This window comes from Stenella coeruleoalba, assembly GCF_951394435.1.
Source record: "Stenella coeruleoalba genome assembly, chromosome: 12".
NCBI lineage: Eukaryota > Metazoa > Chordata > Mammalia > Artiodactyla > Delphinidae > Stenella > Stenella coeruleoalba.
In genome coordinates, this window is record NC_137158.1 from 90449864 (window position 1) to 90468665 (window position 18802).

Consider the following 18802-nt stretch of genomic DNA (forward strand, 5'->3'; position numbering starts at 1 on the left):
AGGGGGAGCGTGCGTGTGAGGGCGCGGGGTAGTGTTAGCGTACGGGTTAGGATAGGGGACGGGTGAGGGTCAGGCTTCGGGGAAGGGTTAGGGTTAGGGCTCGGTCTAGGGTTAGGGTTAGGGGACGGGGACGGTTTAGGGTCCAGGTGAGGGTACGGCAACGCTTTAGGCGGAGCGTGCGTGTGAGGCCGCGGGTTAGTGTTAGCGTACGGGTTAGGATTAGGGGACGGGTGAGGGTCAGGCTTCGGGGAAGGGTTAGGGTTAGGGTTCGGGCTAGGGTTAGGGTTACGGGACGGGGACGGTTTAGGGTCCAGGTGAGGGTACGGCAACGCTTTAGGGGGAGCGTGCGTGTGAGGGCGCGGGGTAGTGTTAGCGTACGGGTTAGGATAGGGGACGGGTGAGGGTCAGGCTTCGGGGAAGGGTTAGGGTTAGGGTTCGGGCTAGGGTTAGGGTTAGGGGACGGGGACGGTTTAGCGTCCAGGTGAGGGTACGGCAACGCTTTAGGGGGAGCGTGCGTGTGAGGGCGCGGGGTAGTGTTAGCGTACGGGTTAGGATTAGGGGACGGGTGAGGGTCAGGCTTCGGGGAAGGGTTAGGGTTAGGGTTCTGGCTAGGGTTAGGGTTAGGGGACGGGGACAGTTTACGTTCCAGGTGAGGGTACGGCAACGCTTTAGGGGGAGCGTGCGTGTGAGGGCGCGGGGTAGTGTTAGCGTACGGGTAAGGATTAGGGTACGGGTGAGGGTCAGGCTTCGGGGAAGGGTTAGGGTTAGGGTTCGGGCTAGGGTTAGGGTTAGGGGACGGGGACGGTTTAGGGTCCAGGTGAGGGTACGGCAACGCTTTAGGGGGAGCGTGCGTGTGAGGGCGCGGGTTAGTGTTAGCGTACGGGTAACGATTGGGGTACGGGTGAGGGTCAGGCTTCGGGGAAGGGTTAGGGTTAGGGTTCGGGCTAGGGTTAGGGTTAGGGGACGGGGACGGTTTAGGGTCCAGGTGAGGGTACGGCAACGCTTTAGGGGGAGCGTGCGTGAGAGGGCGCGGGTTAGTGTTAGCGTACGGGTTAGGATTAGGGGACGGGTGAGGGTCAGGCTTCGGGGAAGGGTTAGGGTTAGGGTTCGGGCTAGGGTTAGGGTTAGGGGACGGGGACGGTTTAGGGTCCAGGTGAGGGTACGGCAACGCTTTAGGGGGAGCGTGCGTGAGAGGGCGCGGGTTAGTGTTAGCGTACGGGTTAGGATTAGGGGACGGGTGAGGGTCAGGCTTCGGGGAAGGGTTAGGGTTAGGGTTCGGGCTAGGGTTAGGGTTAGGGGACGGGGACGGTTTAGGGTCCAGGTGAGGGTACGGCAACGCTTTAGGGGGAGCGTGCGTGTGAGGGCGTGGGGTAGTGTTAGCGTACGGGTTAGGATAGGGGACGGGTGAGGGTCAGGCTTCGGGGAAGGGTTAGGGTTAGGGTTCGGGCTAGGGTTAGGGTTAGGGGACGGGGACGGTTTAGGGTCCAGGTGAGGGTACGGCAACGCTTTAGGGGGAGCGTGCGTGTGAGGGCGTGGGGTAGTGTTAGCGTACGGGTTAGGATTAGGGGACGGGTGAGGGTCAGGGTTCGGGGAAGGGTTAGGGTTAGGGCTCGGGCTAGGGTTAGGGTTAGGGGACGGGGACGGTTTAGGGTCCACGTGAGGGTACGGCAACGCTTTAGGCGGAGCGTGCGTGTGAGGCCGCGGGTTAGTGTTAGCGTACGGGTTAGGATTAGGGGACGGGTGAGGGTCAGGCTTCGGGGAAGGGTTAGGGTTAGGGTTCGGGCTAGGGTTAGGGTTAGGGGACGGGGACGGTTTAGGGTCCAGGTGAGGGTACGGCAACGCTTTAGGGGGAGCGTGCGTGTGAGGGCGCGGGGTAGTGTTAGCGTACGGGTTAGGATAGGGGACGGGTGAGGGTCAGGCTTCGGGGAAGGGTTAGGGTTAGGGTTCGGGCTAGGGTTAGGGTTAGGGGACGGGGACGGTTTAGGGTCCAGGTGAGGGTACGGCAACGCTTTAGGGGGAGCGTGCGTGTGAGGGCACGGGTTTCTGTTAGCGTACGGGTTAGGATTAGGGGACGGGTGAGGGTCAGGCTTCGGGGAAGTGTTAGGGTTAGGGTTCGGGCTAGGGTTAGGGTTAGGGGATGGGGACGGTTTAGGGTCCAGGTGAGGGTACGGCAACGCTTTAGGGGGAGCGTGCGTGTGAGGGAACGGGGTAGTGTTAGCGTACGGGTCAGGATTAGGGCACGGGTGAGGGTCAGGCTTCGGGGAAGGGTTAGGGTTAGGGTTCGGGCTAGGGTTAGGGTTAGGGGACGGGGACGGTTTAGGGTCCAGGTGAGGGTACGGCAACGCTTTAGGGGGAGCGTGCGTGTGAGGGCGCGGGGTAGTGTTAGCGTACGGGTTAGGATAGGGGACGGGTGAGGGTCAGGCTTCGGGGAAGGGTTAGGGTTAGGGCTCGGGCTAGGGTTAGGGTTAGGGGACGGGGACGGTTTAGGGTCCAGGTGAGGGTACGGCAACGCTTTAGGCGGAGCGTGCGTGTGAGGCCGCGGGTTAGTGTTAGCGTACGGGTTAGGATTAGGGGACGGGTGAGGGTCAGGCTTCGGGGAAGGGTTAGGGTTAGGGTTCGGGCTAGGGTTAGGGTTAGGGGACGGGGACGGTTTAGGGTCCAGGTGAGGGTACGGCAACGCTTTAGGGGGAGCGTGCGTGTGAGGGCGCGGGGTAGTGTTAACGTACGGGTTAGGATAGGGGACGGGTGAGGGTCAGGCTTCGGGGAAGGGTTAGGGTTAGGGTTCGGGCTAGGGTTAGGGTTAGGGGACGGGGACGGTTTAGCGTCAGGTGTGGGTACGGCAACGCTTTAGGGGGAGCGTGCGTGTGAGGGCGCGGGGTAGTGTTAGCGTACGGGTTAGGATTAGGGGACGGGTGAGGGTCAGGCTTCGGGGAAGGGTTAGGGTTAGGGTTCTGGCTAGGGTTAGGGTTAGGGGACGGGGACAGTTTACGTTCCAGGTGAGGGTACGGCAACGCTTTAGGGGGAGCGTGCGTGTGAGGGCGCGGGTTAGTGTTAGCGTACGGGTAAGGATTAGGGTACGGGTGAGGGTCAGGCTTCGGGGAAGGGTTAGGGTTAGGGTTCGGGCTAGGGTTAGGGTTAGGGGACGGGGACGGTTTAGGGTCCAGGTGAGGGTACGGCAACGCTTTAGGGGGAGCGTGCGTGTGAGGGCGCGGGTTAGTGTTAGCGTACGGGTAACGATTGGGGTACGTGTGAGGGTCAGGCTTCGGGGAAGGGTTAGGGTTAGGGTTCGGGCTAGGGTTAGGGTTAGGGGACGGGGACGGTTTAGGGTCCAGGTGAGGGTACGGCAACGCTTTAGGGGGAGCGTGCGTGTGAGGGCGCGGGTTAGTGTTAGCGTACGGGTTAGGATTAGGGGACGGGTGAGGGTCAGGCTTCGGGGAAGGGTTAGGGTTAGGGTTCGGGCTAGGGTTAGGGTTAGGGGACGGGGACGGTTTAGGGTCCAGGTGAGGGTACGGCAACGCTTTAGGGGGAGCGTGCGTGTGAGGGCGCGGGTTAGTGTTAGCGTACTGGTTAGGATTATGGGACGGGTGAGGGTCAGGCTTCGGGGAAGGGTTAGGGTTAGGGTTCGGGCTAGGGTTAGGGTTAGGGGACGGGGACGGTTTAGGGTCCAGGTGAGGGTACGGCAACGCTTTAGGGGGAGCGTGCGTGTGAGGGCGCGGGGTAGTGTTAGCGTACGGGTTAGGATTAGGGGACGGGTGAGGCTCAGGCTTCGGGGAAGGGTTAGGGTTAGGGTTCGGGCTAGGGTTAGGGTTAGGGGACGGGGACGGTTTAGGGTCCAGGTGAGGATACGGCAACGCTTTAGGCGGAGCGTGCGTGTGAGGGCGCGGGTTAGTGTTAGCGTACGGGTTAGGATTAGGGGACGGGTGAGGGTCAGGCTTCGGGGAAGGGTTAGGGTTAGGGTTCGGGCTAGGGTTAGGGTTAGGGGACGGGGACGGTTTAGGGTCCAGGTGAGGTTACGGCAACGCTTTAGGGGGAGCGTGCGTGTGAGGGCGTGGAGTAGTGTTAGCGTACGGGTTAGGATTAGGGGACCGGTGAGGGTCAGGGTTCGGGGAAGGGTTAGGGTTAGGGTTCGGGCTAGGGTTAGGGTTAGGGGATGGGGACGGTTTAGGGTCCAGGTGAGGGTACGGCAACGCTTTAGGGGGAGAGTGCGTGTGAGGGCGCAGGTTAGTGTTAGCGTACGGGTAAGGATTAGGGTACGGGTGAGGGTCAGGCTTCGGGGAAGGGTTAGGGTTAGGGTTCGGGCTAGGGTTAGGGTTAGGGGACGGGGACGGTTTAGGGTCCAGGTGAGGGTACGGCAACGCTTTAGGGGGAGCGTGCGTGTGAGGGCGCGGGTTAGTGTTAGCGTACGGGTTAGGATTAGGGGACGGGTGAGGGTCAGGCTTCGGGGAAGGGTTAGGGTTAGGGTTCGGGCTAGGGTTAGGGTTAGGGGACGGGGACGGTTTAGGGTCCAGGTGAGGGTACGGCAACGCTTTAGGGGGAGCGTGCGTGTGAGGGCGTGGGTTAGTGTTAGCGTACGGGTTAGGATTAGGGGACGCGTGAGGGTCAGGCTTCGGGGAAGGGTTAGGGTTAGGGTTCGGGCTAGGGTTAGGGTTAGGGGACGGGGACGGTTTAGGGTCCAGGTGAGGGTACGGCAACGCTTTAGGGGGAGCGTGCGTGTGAGGGCGCGGGTTAGTGTTAGCGTACGTGTTAGGATTATGGGACGGGTGAGGGTCAGGCTTCGGGGAAGGGTTAGGGTTAGGGTTCGGGCTAGGGTTAGGGTTAGGGTACGGGGACGGTTTAGGGTCCAGGTGAGGGTACGGCAACGCTTTAGGCGGAGCGTGCGTGTGAGGGCGCGGGTTAGTGTTAGCGTACGGGTTAGGATTAGGGGACGGGTGAGGGTCAGGCTTCGGGGAAGGGTTAGGGTTAGGGTTCGGGCTAGGGTTAGGGTTAGGGGACGGGGACGGTTTAGGGTCCAGGTGAGGGTACGGCAACGCTTTAGGGGGAGCGTGCGTGTGAGGGCGCGGGGTAGTGTTAGCGTACGGGTTAGGATTAGGGGACGCGTGAGGGTCAGGCTTCGGGGAAGGGTTAGGGTTAGGGTTCGGGCCAGGGTTAGGGTTAGGGGACGGGGACGGTTTAGGGTCCAGGTGAGGGTACGGCAACGCTTTAGGGGGAGCGTGCGTGTGAGGGCGCGGGTTAGTGTTAGCGTACGGGTTAGGATTATGGGACGGGTGAGGGTCAGGCTTCGGGGAAGGGTTAGGGTTAGGGTTCGGGCTAGGGTTAGGGTTAGGGGACGGGGACGGTTTAGGGTCCAGGTGAGGGTACGGCAACGCTTTAGGCGGAGCGTGCGTGTGAGGGCGCGGGTTAGTGTTAGCGTACGGGTTAGGATTAGGGGACGGGTGAGGGTCAGGCTTCGGGGAAGGGTTAGGGTTAGGGTTCGGGCTAGGGTTAGGGTTAGGGGACGGGGACGGTTTAGGGTCCAGATGAGGGTACGGCAACGCTTTAGGGGGAGCGTGCGTGTGAGGGCGCGGGTTAGTGATAGCCTACGGGTTAGGATTAGGGGACGGGCGAGGGTCAGGCTTCGGGGAAGGGTTAGGGTTAGGGTTCGGGCTAGGGTTAGGGTTAGGGGACGGGGACGGCTAGGGACCAGGTGAGCGTACGGCAACGCTTTAGGGGAAGCGTGCGTGTGATGGCGCGGGTTAGTGTTAGCGTACGGGTTATTATTAGGGGACGTGTGAGGGTCAGGCTTCGGGGAAGGGTTAGGGTTAGGGTTCGGGCTAGGGTTAGGGTTAGGGGACGGGGACTGTTTAGGGTCCAGGTGAGGGTACGGCAACGCTTTAGGGGGAGCGTGCGTGTGAGGGCGCGGGTTAGTGTTAGCGTACGGGTTAGGATTAGGGGACGGGTGAGGGTCAGGCTTCGGGGAAGGGTTAGGGTTAGGGTTCGGGCTAGGTTTAGGGTTAGGGGACGGGGACGGTTTAGGGTCCAGGTGAGGGTACGGCAACGCTTTAGGGGGAGCGTGCGTGTGAGGGCGCGGGTTAGTGTTAGCGTACGGGTTAGGATTAGGGGACGGGTGAGGGTCAGGCTTCGGGGAAGGGTTAGGGTTAGGGTTCGGGCTAGGGTTAGGGTTAGGGGACGGGGACGGTTTAGGGTCCAGGTGAGGGTACGGCAACGCTTTAGGGGGAGCGTGCGTGTGAGGGCTCGGGTTAGTGTTAGCGTATGGGTTAGGATTAGGGGACGGGTGAGGGTCAGGCTTCGGGGAAGTGTTAGGGTTAGGGTTCGGGCTAGGGTTAGGGTTAGGGGACGGGGACGGTTTAGGGTCCAGGTGAGGGTACGGCAACGCTTTAAGGGGAGCGTGCGTGTGAGGGCGCGGGTTAGTGTTAACGTACGGGTTAGGATTAGGGGACAGGTGAGGGTCAGGCTTCGGGGAAGGGTTAGGGTTAGGGTTCGGGCTAGGGTTAGGGTTAGGGGACGGGGACGGTTTAGGGTCCAGGTGAGTGTACGGCAACGCTTTAGGGGGAGCGTGCGTGTGAGGGCGCGGGTTAGTGTTAGCGTACGGGTTAAGATTATGGGACGGGTGAGGGTCAGGCTTCGGGGAAGGGTCAGGGTTAGGGTTCGGGCTAGGGTTAGGGTTAGGGGACGGGGACGGTTTAGGGTCCAGGTGAGGGTACGGCAACGCTTTAGGGGGAGCGTGCGTGTGAGGGCGCGGGTTAGTGTTAGCGTACGGGTTAGGATTAGGGGACGGGTGAGGGTCAGGCTTCGGGGAAGGGTTAGGGTTAGGGTTCGGGCTAGGGTTAGGGTTAGGGGACGGGGACGGTTTAGGGTCCAGGTGAGGGTACGGCAACGCTTTAGGGGGAGCGTGCGTGTGAGGGCGCGGGTTAGTGTTAGCGTACGGGTTAGGATTAGGGGACGGGTGAGGGTCAGGCTTCGGGGAAGGGTTAGGGTTAGGGTTCGGGCTAGGGTTAGGGTTAGGGGACGGGGACGGTTTAGGGTCCAGGTGAGGGTATGGCAACGCTTTAGGCTGAGCGTGCGTGTGAGTGCGTGGGTTAGTGTTATCGTACGGGTTAGGATTAGGGGACGGGTGAGGGTCAGGCTTCGGGGAAGGGTTAGGTTTAGGGTTCGGGCTAGGGTTAGGGTTAGGGGACGGGGACGGTTTAGGGTCTAGGCGAGGGTACGGCAACGCTTTAGAGGGAGCGTGCGTGTGAGGGCGCGGGTTAGTGTTAGCGTACGGGTTAGGATTAGGGGACGGGTGAGGGTCAGGCTTCGGGGAAGGGTTAGGGTTAGGGTTCGGGCTAGGGTTAGGGTTAGGGGACGGGGACGGTTTATGGTCCACGTGAGGGTACGGCAACGCTTTAGGGGGAGCGTGTGTGTGAGGGCGCGGGTTAGTGTTAGCGTACGGTTTAGGATTAGGGGACGGGTGGGGGTCAGGCTTCGGGGAAGGGTTAGGGTTAGGGTTCGGGCTAGGGTTAGGGTTAGGGGACGGGGACGGTTTAGGGTCCAGGTGAGGGTACGGCAACGCTTTAGGGGGAGCGTGCGTGTGAGGGCTCGGGTTAGTGTTAGCGTACGGGTTAAGATTAGGGGACGGGTGAGGGTCAGGCTTCGGGGAAGGGTTAGGGTTAGGGTTCGGGCTAGGGTTAGGGTTAGGGGACGGGGACGGTTTAGGGTCCAGGTGAGGGTACGGCAACGCTTTAGGGGGAGCGTGCGTGTGAGGGCGCGGGTTAGTGTTAGCGTACGGGTTAGGATTAGGGTACAGGTGAGGGTCAGGCTTCGGGGAAGGGTTAGGGTTAGGGTTCGGGATAGGGTTAGGGTTAGGGGACGGGGACGGTTTAGGGTCCAGGTGAGGGTACGGCAACGCTTTAGGAGGAGCGTGCGTGTGAGGGCGCTGGTTAGTGTTAGCGTATGGGTTAAGATTAGGGGACGGGTGAGGGTCAGGCTTCGGGGAAGCGTTAGGGTTAGGGTTCGGGCTAGGGTTAGGGTTAGGGGACGGGGACGGTTTAGGGTCCAGGTGAGGGTACGGCAACGCTTTAGGGGGAGCGTGCGTTTGAGGGCGCGGGATACTGTTAGCGTACGGGTTAGGATTAGGGGACGGGTGAGGGTCAGGCTTAGGGGAAGGGTTAGGGTTAGGGTTCGGGCTAGGGTTAGGGTTAGGGGACGGGGACGGTTTAGGGTCCAGGTGAGGGTACGGCAACGCTTTAGGGGGAGCGTGCGTGTGAGGGCGCGGGTTAATGTTAGCGTACGGTTTAGGATTATGGGACGGGTGAGGGTCAGGCTTCGGGGAAGGGTTAGGGTTAGGGTTCGGGCTAGGGTTAGGGTTAGGGGACGGGGACGGTTTAGGGTCCAGGTGAGGGTACGGCAACGCTTTAGGGGGAGCGTGCGTGTGAGGGCGCGGGGTAGTGTTAGCGTACGGGTTAGGATTAGGGGACGGGTGAGGGTCAGGCTTCGGGGAAGGGTTAGGGTTAGGGCTCGGTCTAGGGTTAGGGTTAGGGGACGGGGACGGTTTAGGGTCCAGGTGAGGGTACGGTAACGCTTTAGGCGAAGCGTGCGTGTGAGGGCACGGGTTAGTGTTAGCGTACGGGTTAGGATTAGGGGACGAGTGAGGGTCAGGCTTCGGGTAAGGGTTAGGGTTAGGGTTCGGGCTAGGGTTAGGGTTAGGGGACGGGGACGGTTTAGGGTCCAGGTGAGGGTACGGCAACGCTTTAGGGGGAGCGTGCGTGTGAGGGCGCGGGGTAGTGTTAGCGTACGGGTTAGGATTAGGGGACGGGTGAGGGTCAGGCTTCGGGGAAGGGTTAGGTTTAGGGTTCGGGCTAGGGTTAGGGTTAGGGGACGGGGACGGTTTAGGGTCCAGGCGAGGGTACGGCAACGCTTTAGAGGGAGCGTGCGTGTGAGGGCGCGGGTTAGTGTTAGCGTACGGGTTAGGATTAGGGGACGGGTGAGGGTCAGGCTTCGGGGAAGGGTTAGGGTTAGGGTTCGGGCTAGGGTTAGGGTTAGGGGACGGGGACGGTTTATGGTCCACGTGAGGGTACGGCAACGCTTTAGGGGGAGCGTGCGTGTGAGGGCGCGGGTTAGTGTTAGCGTACGGTTTAGGATTAGGGGACGGGTGGGGGTCAGGCTTCGGGGAAGGGTTAGGGTTAGGGTTCGGGCTAGGGTTAGGGTTAGGGGACGGGGACGGTTTAGGGTCCAGGTGAGGGTACGGCAACGCTTTAGGGGGAGCGTGCGTGTGAGGACTCGGGTTAGTGTTAGCGTACGGGTTAGGATTAGGGGACGGGTGAGGGTCAGGCTTCGGGGAAGGGTTAGGGTTAGGGTTCGGGCTAGGGTTAGGGTTAGGGGACGGGGACGGTTTAGGGTCCAGGTGAGGGTACGGCAACGCTTTAGGGGGAGCGTGCGTGTGAGGGCGCGGGTTAGTGTTAGCGTACGGGTTAGGATTAGGGTACAGGTGAGGGTCAGGCTTCGGGGAAGGGTTAGGGTTAGGGTTCGGGATAGGGTTAGGGTTAGGGGACGGGGACGGTTTAGGGTCAAGGTGAGGGTACGGCAACGCTTTAGGGGGAGCGTGCGTGTGAGGGCGCTGGTTAGTGTTAGCGTACGGGTTAAGATTAGGGGACGTGTGAGGGTCAGGCTTCGGGGAAGCGTTAGGGTTAGGGTTCGGGCTAGGGTTAGGGTTAGGGGACGGGGACGGTTTAGGGTCCAGGTGAGGGTACGGCAACGCTTTAGGGGGAGCGTGCGTTTGAGGGCGCGGGATACTGTTAGCGTACGGGTTAGGATTAGGGGACGGGTGAGGGTCAGGCTTAGGGGAAGGGTTAGGGTTAGGGTTCGGGCTAGGGTTAGGGTTAGGGGACGGGGACGGTTTAGGGTCCAGGTGAGGGTACGGCAACGCTTTAGGGGGAGCGTGCGTGTGAGGGCACGGGTTACTGTTAGCGTACGGGTTAGGATTAGGGTACGGGTGAGGGTCAGGCTTCGGGGAAGTGTTAGGGTTAGGGTTCGGGCTAGGGTTAGGGTTAGGGGACGGGGACGGTTTAGGGTCTAGGTGAGGGTACGGCAACGCTTTAGGGGGAGCGTGCGTGTGAGGGCGCGGGTTAATGTTAGCGTACGGTTTAGGATTATGGGACGGGTGAGGGTCAGGCTTCGGGGAAGGGTTAGGGTTAGGGTTCGGGCTAGGGTTAGGGTTAGGGGACGGGGACGGTTTAGGGTCCAGGTGAGGGTACGGCAACGCTTTAGGGGGAGCGTGCGTGTGAGGGCGCGGGGTAGTGTTAGCGTACGGGTTAGGATTAGGGGACGGGTGAGGGTCAGGCTTCGGGGAAGGGTTAGGGTTAGGGCTCGGGCTAGGGTTAGGGTTAGGGGACGGGGACGGTTTAGGGTCCAGGTGAGGGTACGGTAACGCTTTAGGCGAAGCGTGCGTGTGAGGGCACGGGTTAGTGTTAGCGTACGGGTTAGGATTAGGGGACGAGTGAGGGTCAGGCTTCGGGTAAGGGTTAGGGTTAGGGTTCGGGCTAGGGTTAGGGTTAGGGGACGGGGACGGTTTAGGGTCCAGGTGAGGGTACGGCAACGCTTTAGGGGGAGCGTGCGTGTGAGGGCGCGGGTTAGTGTTAGCCTACGGGTTAGGATTAGGGGACGGGCGAGGGTCAGGCTTCAGGGAAGGGTTAGGGTTAGGGTTCGGGCTAGGGTTAGGGTTATGGGACGGGGACGGTTTAGGGTCCAGGTGAGGGTACGGCAACGCTTTAGCGGGAGCGTGCGTGTGAGGGCGCGGGTTAGTGTTAGCGTACGGGTTAGGATGAGGGGACGGGTGAGGGTCAGGCTTCGGGGAAGGGTTACGGTTAGGGTTCGGGCTACGGTTAGGGTTAGGGGTCGGGGACGGTTTAGGGTCCAGGTGAGGGTACGACGACGCTTTAGGGGGAGCGTGTGTGTGAGGGCGCGGGTTAGTGTTAGCGTACGGGTTAGGATTAGGGGACGGGTGAGGGTCAGGCTTCGGGGAAGGGTTAGGGTTAGGGTTCGGGCTAGGGTTAGGGTTAGGGGACGGGGACGGTTTAGGGTCCAGGTGAGGGTACGGCAACGCTTTAGGGGGATCGTGTGTGTGAGGGCGCGGGTTAGTGTTAGCGTACGGGTTAGGATTAGGGGACGGGTGAGGGTCAGGCTTCGGGGAAGGGTTAGGTTTAGGGTTCGGGCTAGGGTTAGGGTTAGGGGACGGGGACGGTTTACGGTCCAGGTGAGGGTACGGCAAGGCTTTAGGGGTAGCGTGCGTGTGAGGGCGCGAGTTAGTGTTAGCGTACGGGTTAGGATTAGGGGACGGGTGAGGGTCAGGCTTCGGGGAAGGGTTAGGGTTAGGGTTCGGGCTAGGGTTAGAGTTAGGGGACGGGGACGGTTTAGGGTCCAGGTGAGGGTACGCCAACGCTTTAGGGGGAGCGTGCGTGTGAGGGCGCGGGTTAGTGTTAGCGTACGGGTTAGGATTAGGGGACGGTTGAGGGTCAGGCTTCAGGGAAGGGTTAGGGTTAGGGTTCGGGCTAGGGTTAGGGTTAGGGGACGGGGACGGTTTAGGGTCCATGTGAGGGTACGGCAACGCTTTAGGGGGAGCGTGCGTGTGAGGGCGCGGGTTAGTGTTAGCGTACGGGTTAAGATTATGGGACGGGTGAGGGTCAGGCTTCGGGGAAGGGTTAGGGTTATGGTTCGGGCTAGGGTTAGGGTTAGGGGACGGGGACGGTTTAGGGTCCAGGTGAGGGTACGGCAACGCTTTAGGGGGAGCGTGCGTGTGAGGGCGCGGGGTAGTGTTAGCGTACGGGTTAGGATTAGGGGACGGGTGAGGGTCAGGCTTCGGGGAAGGGTTAGGGTTAGGGTTCGGGCTAGGGTTAGGGTTAGGGGACGGGGACGGTTTAGGGTCCAGGTGAGGGTACGGCAACGCTTTAGGGGGAGCGTGCGTGTGAGGGCGCGGATTAGTGTTAGCGTACGGGTTAGGATTAGGGGACGGGTGAGGGTCAGGCTTCGGGGAAGGGTTAGGGTTAGGGTTCGGGCTAGGGTTAGGGTTAGGGGACGGGGACGGTTTAGGGTCCAGGTGAGGGTACGGCAACGCTTTAGGGGGAGAGTGCGTGTGAGTGCGCGGGTTAGTGTTAGCCTACGGGTTAGGATTAGGGGACGGGCGAGGGTCAGGCTTCGGGGAAGGGTTAGGGTTAGGGTTCGGGCTAGGGTTAGGGTTAGGGGACGGGGACGGTTTAGGGTCCAGGTGAGGGTACGGCAACGCTTTAGGGGGAGAGTGCGTGTGAGTGCGCGGGTTAGTGTTAGCCTACGGGTTAGGATTAGGGGACGGGCGAGGGTCAGGCTTCGGGGAAGGGTTAGGGTTAGGGTTCGGGCTAGGGTTAGGGTTAGGGGACGGGGACGGTTTAGGGTCCAGGTGAGGGTACGGCAACGCTTTAGGGGGAGCGTGCGTGTGAGGGCGCGGGTTAATGTTAGCGTACGGGTTAGGATTAGGGGACGGGTGAGGGTCATGCTTCGGGGAAGTGTTAGGGTTAGGATTCGGGCTAGGGTTAGGGTTAGGGGACGGGGACGGTTTAGGGTCCAGGTGAGGGTACGGCAACGCTTTAGGGGGAGCGTGCGTGTGAGGGCGCGGGTTAGTGTTACCCTACGGGTTAGGATTAGGGGACGGGTGAGGGTCAGGCTTCGGGGAAGGGTTAGGGTTAGGGTTCGGGCTAGGGTTAGGGTTAGGGGACGGGGACGGTTTAGGGTCCAGGCGAGGGTACGGCAACGCTTTAGAGGGAGCGTGCGTGTGAGGGCGCGGGTTAGTGTTAGCGTACGGGTTAGGATTAGGGGACGGGTGAGGGTGAGGCTTCGGGGAAGGGTTAGGGTTAGGGTTCGGGCTAGGGTTAGGGTTAGGGGACGGGGACGGTTTATGGTCCACGTGAGGGTACGGCAACGCTTTAGGGGGATCGTGCGTGTGAGGGCGCGGGTTAGTGTTAGCGTACGGTTTAGGATTAGGGGACGGGTGGGGGTCAGGCTTCGAGGAAGGGTTAGGGTTAGGGTTCGGGCTAGGGTTAGGGTTAGGGGTCGGGGACAGTTTAGGGTCCAGGTGAGGGTACGGCAATGCTTTAGGAGGAGCGTGTGTGTGAGGGCGCGGGTTAGTGTTAGCGTATGGGTTAGGATTAGGGGACGGGTGAGGGTCAGGCTTCGGGGAAGGGTTAGGGTTATGGTTCGGGCTAGGGTTAGGGTTAGGGGACGGGGACGGTTTAGGGTCCAGGTGAGGGTACGGCAACGCTTTAGGGGGAGCGTGCGTGTGAGGGCGCGGGTTAGTGTTAGCGTACGGGTTAGGATTAGGGGACGGGTGAGGGTCAGGCTTCGGGGAAGGGTTAGGGTTAGGGTTCGGGCTAGGGTTAGGGTTAGGGGACGGGGACGGTTTAGGGTCCAGGTGAGGGTACGGCAACGCTTTAGGGGGAGCGTGCGTGTGAGGGCGCGGGGTAATGTTAGCGTACGGGTTAGGATTAGGGGACGGGTGAGGGTCAGGCTTCGGGGAAGGGTTGGGGTTAGGGTTCGGGCTAGGGTTAGGGTTAGGGGACGGGGACGGTTTAGGGTCCAGGTGAGGGTACGGCAACGCTTTAGGGGGAGCGTGCGTATGAGGGCGCGGGGTAGTGTTAGCGTACGGGTTAGGATTAGGGGACGGGTGAGGGTCAGGCTTCGGGGAAGGGTTAGGGTTAGGGTTCGGGCTAGGGTTAGGGTTAGGGGACGGGGACGGTTTAGGGTCCAGGTGAGGGTACGGCAACGCTTTAAGGGGAGCGTGCGTGTGAGGGCGCGGGTTAGTGTTAACGTACGGGTTAGGATTAGGGGACGGGTAAGGGGCAGGCTTCGGGGAAGGGTTAGGGTTAGGGTTCGGGCTAGGGTTAGGGTTAGGGGACGGGGACGGTTTAGGGTCCAGGTGAGGGTACGGCAACGCTTTAGGGGGAGCGTGCGTGTGAGGGCACGGGTTTCTGTTAGGGTACGGGTTAGGATTAGGGGACGGGTGAGGGTCAGGCTTCGGGGAAGTGTTAGGGTTAGGGTTCGGGCTAGGGTTAGGGTTAGGGGACGGGGACGGTTTAGGGTCCAGGTGAGGGTACGGCAACGCTATAAGGGGAGCGTGCGTGTGAGGGCGCGGGTTAGTGTTAACGTACGGGTTAGGATTAGGGGACGGGTAAGGGGCAGGCTTCGGGGAAGGCTTAGGGTTAGGGTTCGGGCTAGGGTTAGGGTTAGGGGACGGGGACGGTTTAGGGTCCAGGTGAGGGTACGGCAACGCTTTAGGGGGAGCGTGCGTGTGAGGGCACGGGTTTCTGTTAGCGTACGGGTTAGGATTAGGGGACGGGTGAGGGTCAGGCTTCGGGGAAGTGTTAGGGTTAGGGTTCGGGCTAGGGTTAGGGTTAGGGATGGGGACGGTTTAGGGTCCAGGTGAGGGTACGGCAACGCTTTAGGGGGAGCGTGCGTGTGAGGGAACGGGGTAGTGTTAGCGTACGGGTCAGGATTAGGGGACGGGTGAGGGTCAGGCTTCGGGGAAGGGTTAGGGTTAGGGTTCGGGCTAGGGTTAGGGTTAGGGGACGGGGACGGTTTAGGGTCCAGGTGAGGGTACGGCAACGCTTTAGGGGGAGCGTGCGTGTGAGGGAACGGGGTAGTGTTAGCGTACGGGTCAGGATTAGGGGACGGGTGAGGGTCAGGCTTCGGGAAGGGTTAGGGTTAGGGTTCGGGCTAGGGTTAGGGTTACGGGACGGGGACGGTTTAGGGTCCAGGTGAGGGTACGGCAACGCTTTAGGGGGAGCGTGCGTGTGAGGGCGCGGGGTAGTGTTAGCGTACGGGTTAGGATAGGGGACGGGTGAGGGTCAGGCTTCGGGGAAGGGTTAGGGTTAGGGTTCGGGCTAGGGTTAGGGTTAGGGGACGGGGACGGTTTAGGGTCCAGGTGAGGGTACGGCAACGCTTTAGGGGGAGCGTGCGTGTGAGGGCGCGGGGTAGTGTTAGCGTACGGGTTAGGATTAGGGGACGGGTGAGGGTCAGGCTTCGGGGAAGGGTTAGGGTTAGGGTTCTGGCTAGGGTTAGGGTTAGGGGACGGGGACAGTTTTCGTTCCAGGTGAGGGTACGGCAACGCTTTAGGGGGAGCGTGCGTGTGAGGGCGCGGGTTAGTGTTAGCGTACGGGTAAGGATTAGGGTACGGGTGAGGGTCAGGCTTCGGGGAAGGGTTAGGGTTAGGGTTCGGGCTAGGGTTAGGGTTAGGGGACGGGGACGGTTTAGGGTCCAGGTGAGGGTACGGCAACGCTTTAGGGGGAGCGTGCGTGTGAGGGCGCGGGTTAGTGTTAGCATACGGGTAACGATTGGGGTACGGGTGAGGGTCAGGCTTCGGGGAAGGGTTAGGGTTAGGGTTCGGGCTAGGGTTAGGGTTAGGGGACGGGGACGGTTTAGGGTCCAGGTGAGGGTACGGCAACGCTTTAGGGGGAGCGTGCGTGAGAGGGCGCGGGTTAGTGTTAGCGTACGGGTTAGGATTAGGGGACGGGTGAGGGTCAGGCTTCGGGGAAGGGTTAGGGTTAGGGTTCGGGCTAGGGTTAGGGTTAGGGGACGGGGACGGTTTAGGGTCCAGGTGAGGGTACGGCAACGCTTTAGGGGGAGCGTGCGTGAGAGGGCGCGGGTTAGTGTTAGCGTACGGGTTAGGATTAGGGGACGGGTGAGGGTCAGGCTTCGGGGAAGGGTTAGGGTTAGGGTTCGGGCTAGGGTTAGGGTTAGGGGATGGGGACGGTTTAGGGTCCAGGTGAGGGTACGGCAACGCTTTAGGGGGAGCGTGCGTGTGAGGGCGTGGGGTAGTGTTAGCGTACGGGTTAGGATAGGGGACGGGTGAGGGTCAGGCTTCGGGGAAGGGTTAGGGTTAGGGTTCGGTCTAGGGTTAGGGTTAGGGGACGGGGACGGTTTAGGGTCCAGGTGAGGGTACGGCAACGCTTTAGGGGGAGCGTGCGTGTGAGGGCGTGGGGTAGTGTTAGCGTACGGGTTAGGATTAGGGGATGGGTGAGGGTCAGGGTTCGGGGAAGGGTTAGGGTTAGGGTTCTGGCTAGGGTTAGGGTTAGGGGACGGGGACGGTTTAGGGTCCAGGTGAGGGTACGGCAACGCTTTAGGGGGAGCGTGCGTGTGAGGGCGCGGGTTAGTGTTAGCGTACGGGTAAGGATTAGGGTACGGGTGAGGGTCAGGCTTCGGGGAAGTGTTAGGGTTAGGGTTCGGGCTAGGGTTAGGGTTAGGGGATGGGGACGGTTTAGGGTCCAGGTGAGGGTACGGCAACGCTTTAGGGGGAGCGTGCGTGTGAGGGCGCGGGTTAGTGTTAGCGTAACGGGTAAGGATTAGGGTACGGGTGAGGGTCAGGCTTCGGGGAAGGGTTAGGGTTAGGGTTCGGGCTAGGGTTAGGGTTAGGGGACGGGGACGGTTTAGGGTCCAGGTGAGGGTACGGCAACGCTTTAGGGGGAGCGTGCGTGTGAGGGCGCGGGGTAGTGTTAGCGTACGGGTTAGGATAGGGGACGGGTGAGGGTCAGGCTTCGGGGAAGGGTTAGGGTTAGGGCTCGGGCTAGGGTTAGGGTTAGGGGACGGGGACGGTTTAGGGTCCACGTGAGGGTACGGCAACGCTTTAGGCGGAGCGTGCGTGTGAGGCCCCGGGTTAGTGTTAGCGTACGGGTTAGGATTAGGGGACGGGTGAGGGTCAGGCTTCGGGGAAGTGTTAGGGTTAGGGTTCGGGCTAGGGTTAGGGTTAGGGGACGGGGACGGTTTAGGGTCCAGGTGAGGGTACGGCAACGCTTTAGGGGGAGCGTGCGTGTGAGGGCGCGGGGTAGTGTTAGCGTACGGGTTAGGATAGGGGACGGGTGAGGGTCAGGCTTCGGGGAAGGGTTAGGGTTAGGGTTCGGGCTAGGGTTAGGGTTAGGGGACGGGGACGGTTTAGGGTCCAGGTGAGGGTACGGCAACGCTTTAGGGGGAGCGTGCGTGTGAGGGTACGGGTTTCTGTTAGCGTACGGGTTAGGATTAGGGGACGGGTGAGGGTCAGGCTTCGGGGAAGTGTTAGGGTTAGGGTTCGGGCTAGGGTTAGGGTTAGGGGATGGGGACGGTTTAGGGTCCAGGTGAGGGTACGGCAACGCTTTAGGGGGAGCGTGCGTGTGAGGGAACGGGGTAGTGTTAGCGTACGGGTCAGGATTAGGGGACGGGTGAGGGTCAGGCTTCGGGGAAGGGTTAGGGTTAGGGTTCGGGCTAGGGTTAGGGTTAGGGGACGGGGACGGTTTAGGGTCCAGGTGAGGGTACGGCAACGCTTTAGGGGGAGCGTGCGTGTGAGGGCGCGGGGTAGTGTTAGCGTACGGGTTAGGATAGGGGACGGGTGAGGGTCAGGCTTCGGGGAAGGGTTAGGGTTAGGGCTCGGGCTAGGGTTAGGGTTAGGGGACGGGGACGGTTTAGGGTCCAGGTGAGGGTACGGCAACGCTTTAGGCGGAGCGTGCGTGTGAGGCCGCGGGTTAGTGTTAGCGTACGGGTTAGGAGTAGGGGACGGGTGAGGGTCAGGGTTCGGGGAAGGGTTAGGGTTAGGGTTCGGGCTAGGGTTAGGGTTAGGGGACGGGGACGGTTTAGGGTCCAGGTGAGGGTACAGCAACGCTTTAGGGGGAGCGTGCGTGTGAGGGCGCGGGGTAGTGTTAACGTACGGGTTAGGATAGGGGACGGGTGAGGGTCAGGCTTCGGGGAAGGGTTAGGGTTAGGGTTCGGGCTAGGGTTAGGGTTAGGGGACGGGGACGGTTTAGCGTCAGGTGTGGGTACGGCAACGCTTTAGGGGGAGCGTGCGTGTGAGGGCGCGGGGTAGTGTTAGCGTACGGGTTAGGATTAGGGGACGGGTGAGGGTCAGGCTTCGGGGAAGGGTTAGGGTTAGGGTTCTGGCTAGGGTTAGGGTTAGGGGACGGGGACAGTTTACGTTCCAGGTGAGGGTACGGCAACGCTTTAGGGGGAGCGTGCGTGTGAGGGCGCGGGTTAGTGTTAGCGTACGGGTAAGGATTAGGGTACGGGTGAGGGTCAGGCTTCGGGGAAGGGTTAGGGTTAGGGTTCGGGCTAGGGTTAGGGTTAGGGGACGGGGACGGTTTAGGGTCCAGGTGAGGGTACGGCAACGCTTTAGGGGGAGCGTGCGTGTGAGGGCGCGGGTTAGTGTTAGCGTACGGGTAACGATTGGGGTACGTGTGAGGGTCAGGCTTCGGGGAAGGGTTAGGGTTAGGGTTCGGGCTAGGGTTAGGGTTAGGGGACGGGGACGGTTTAGGGTCCAGGTGAGGGTACGGCAACGCTTTAGGGGGAGCGTGCGTGTGAGGGCGCGGGTTAGTGTTAGCGTACGGGTTAGGATTAGGGGACGGGTGAGGGTCAGGCTTCGGGGAAGGGTTAGGGTTAGGGTTCGGGCTAGGGTTAGGGTTAGGGGACGGGGACGGTTTAGGGTCCAGGTGAGGGTACGGCAACGCTTTAGGGGGAGCGTGCGTGTGAGGGCGCGGGTTAGTGTTAGCGTACTGGTTAGGATTATGGGACGGGTGAGGGTCAGGCTTCGGGGAAGGGTTAGGGTTAGGGTTCGGGCTAGGGTTAGGGTTAGGGGACGGGGACGGTTTAGGGTCCAGGTGAGGGTACGGCAACGCTTTAGGGGGAGCGTGCGTGTGAGGGCGCGGGGTAGTGTTAGCGTACGGGTTAGGATTAGGGGACGGGTGAGTCTCAGGCTTCGGGGAAGGTTTAGGGTTAGGGTTCGGGCTAGGGTTAGGGTTAGGGGACGGGGACGGTTTAGGGTCCAGGTGAGGATACGGCAACGCTTTAG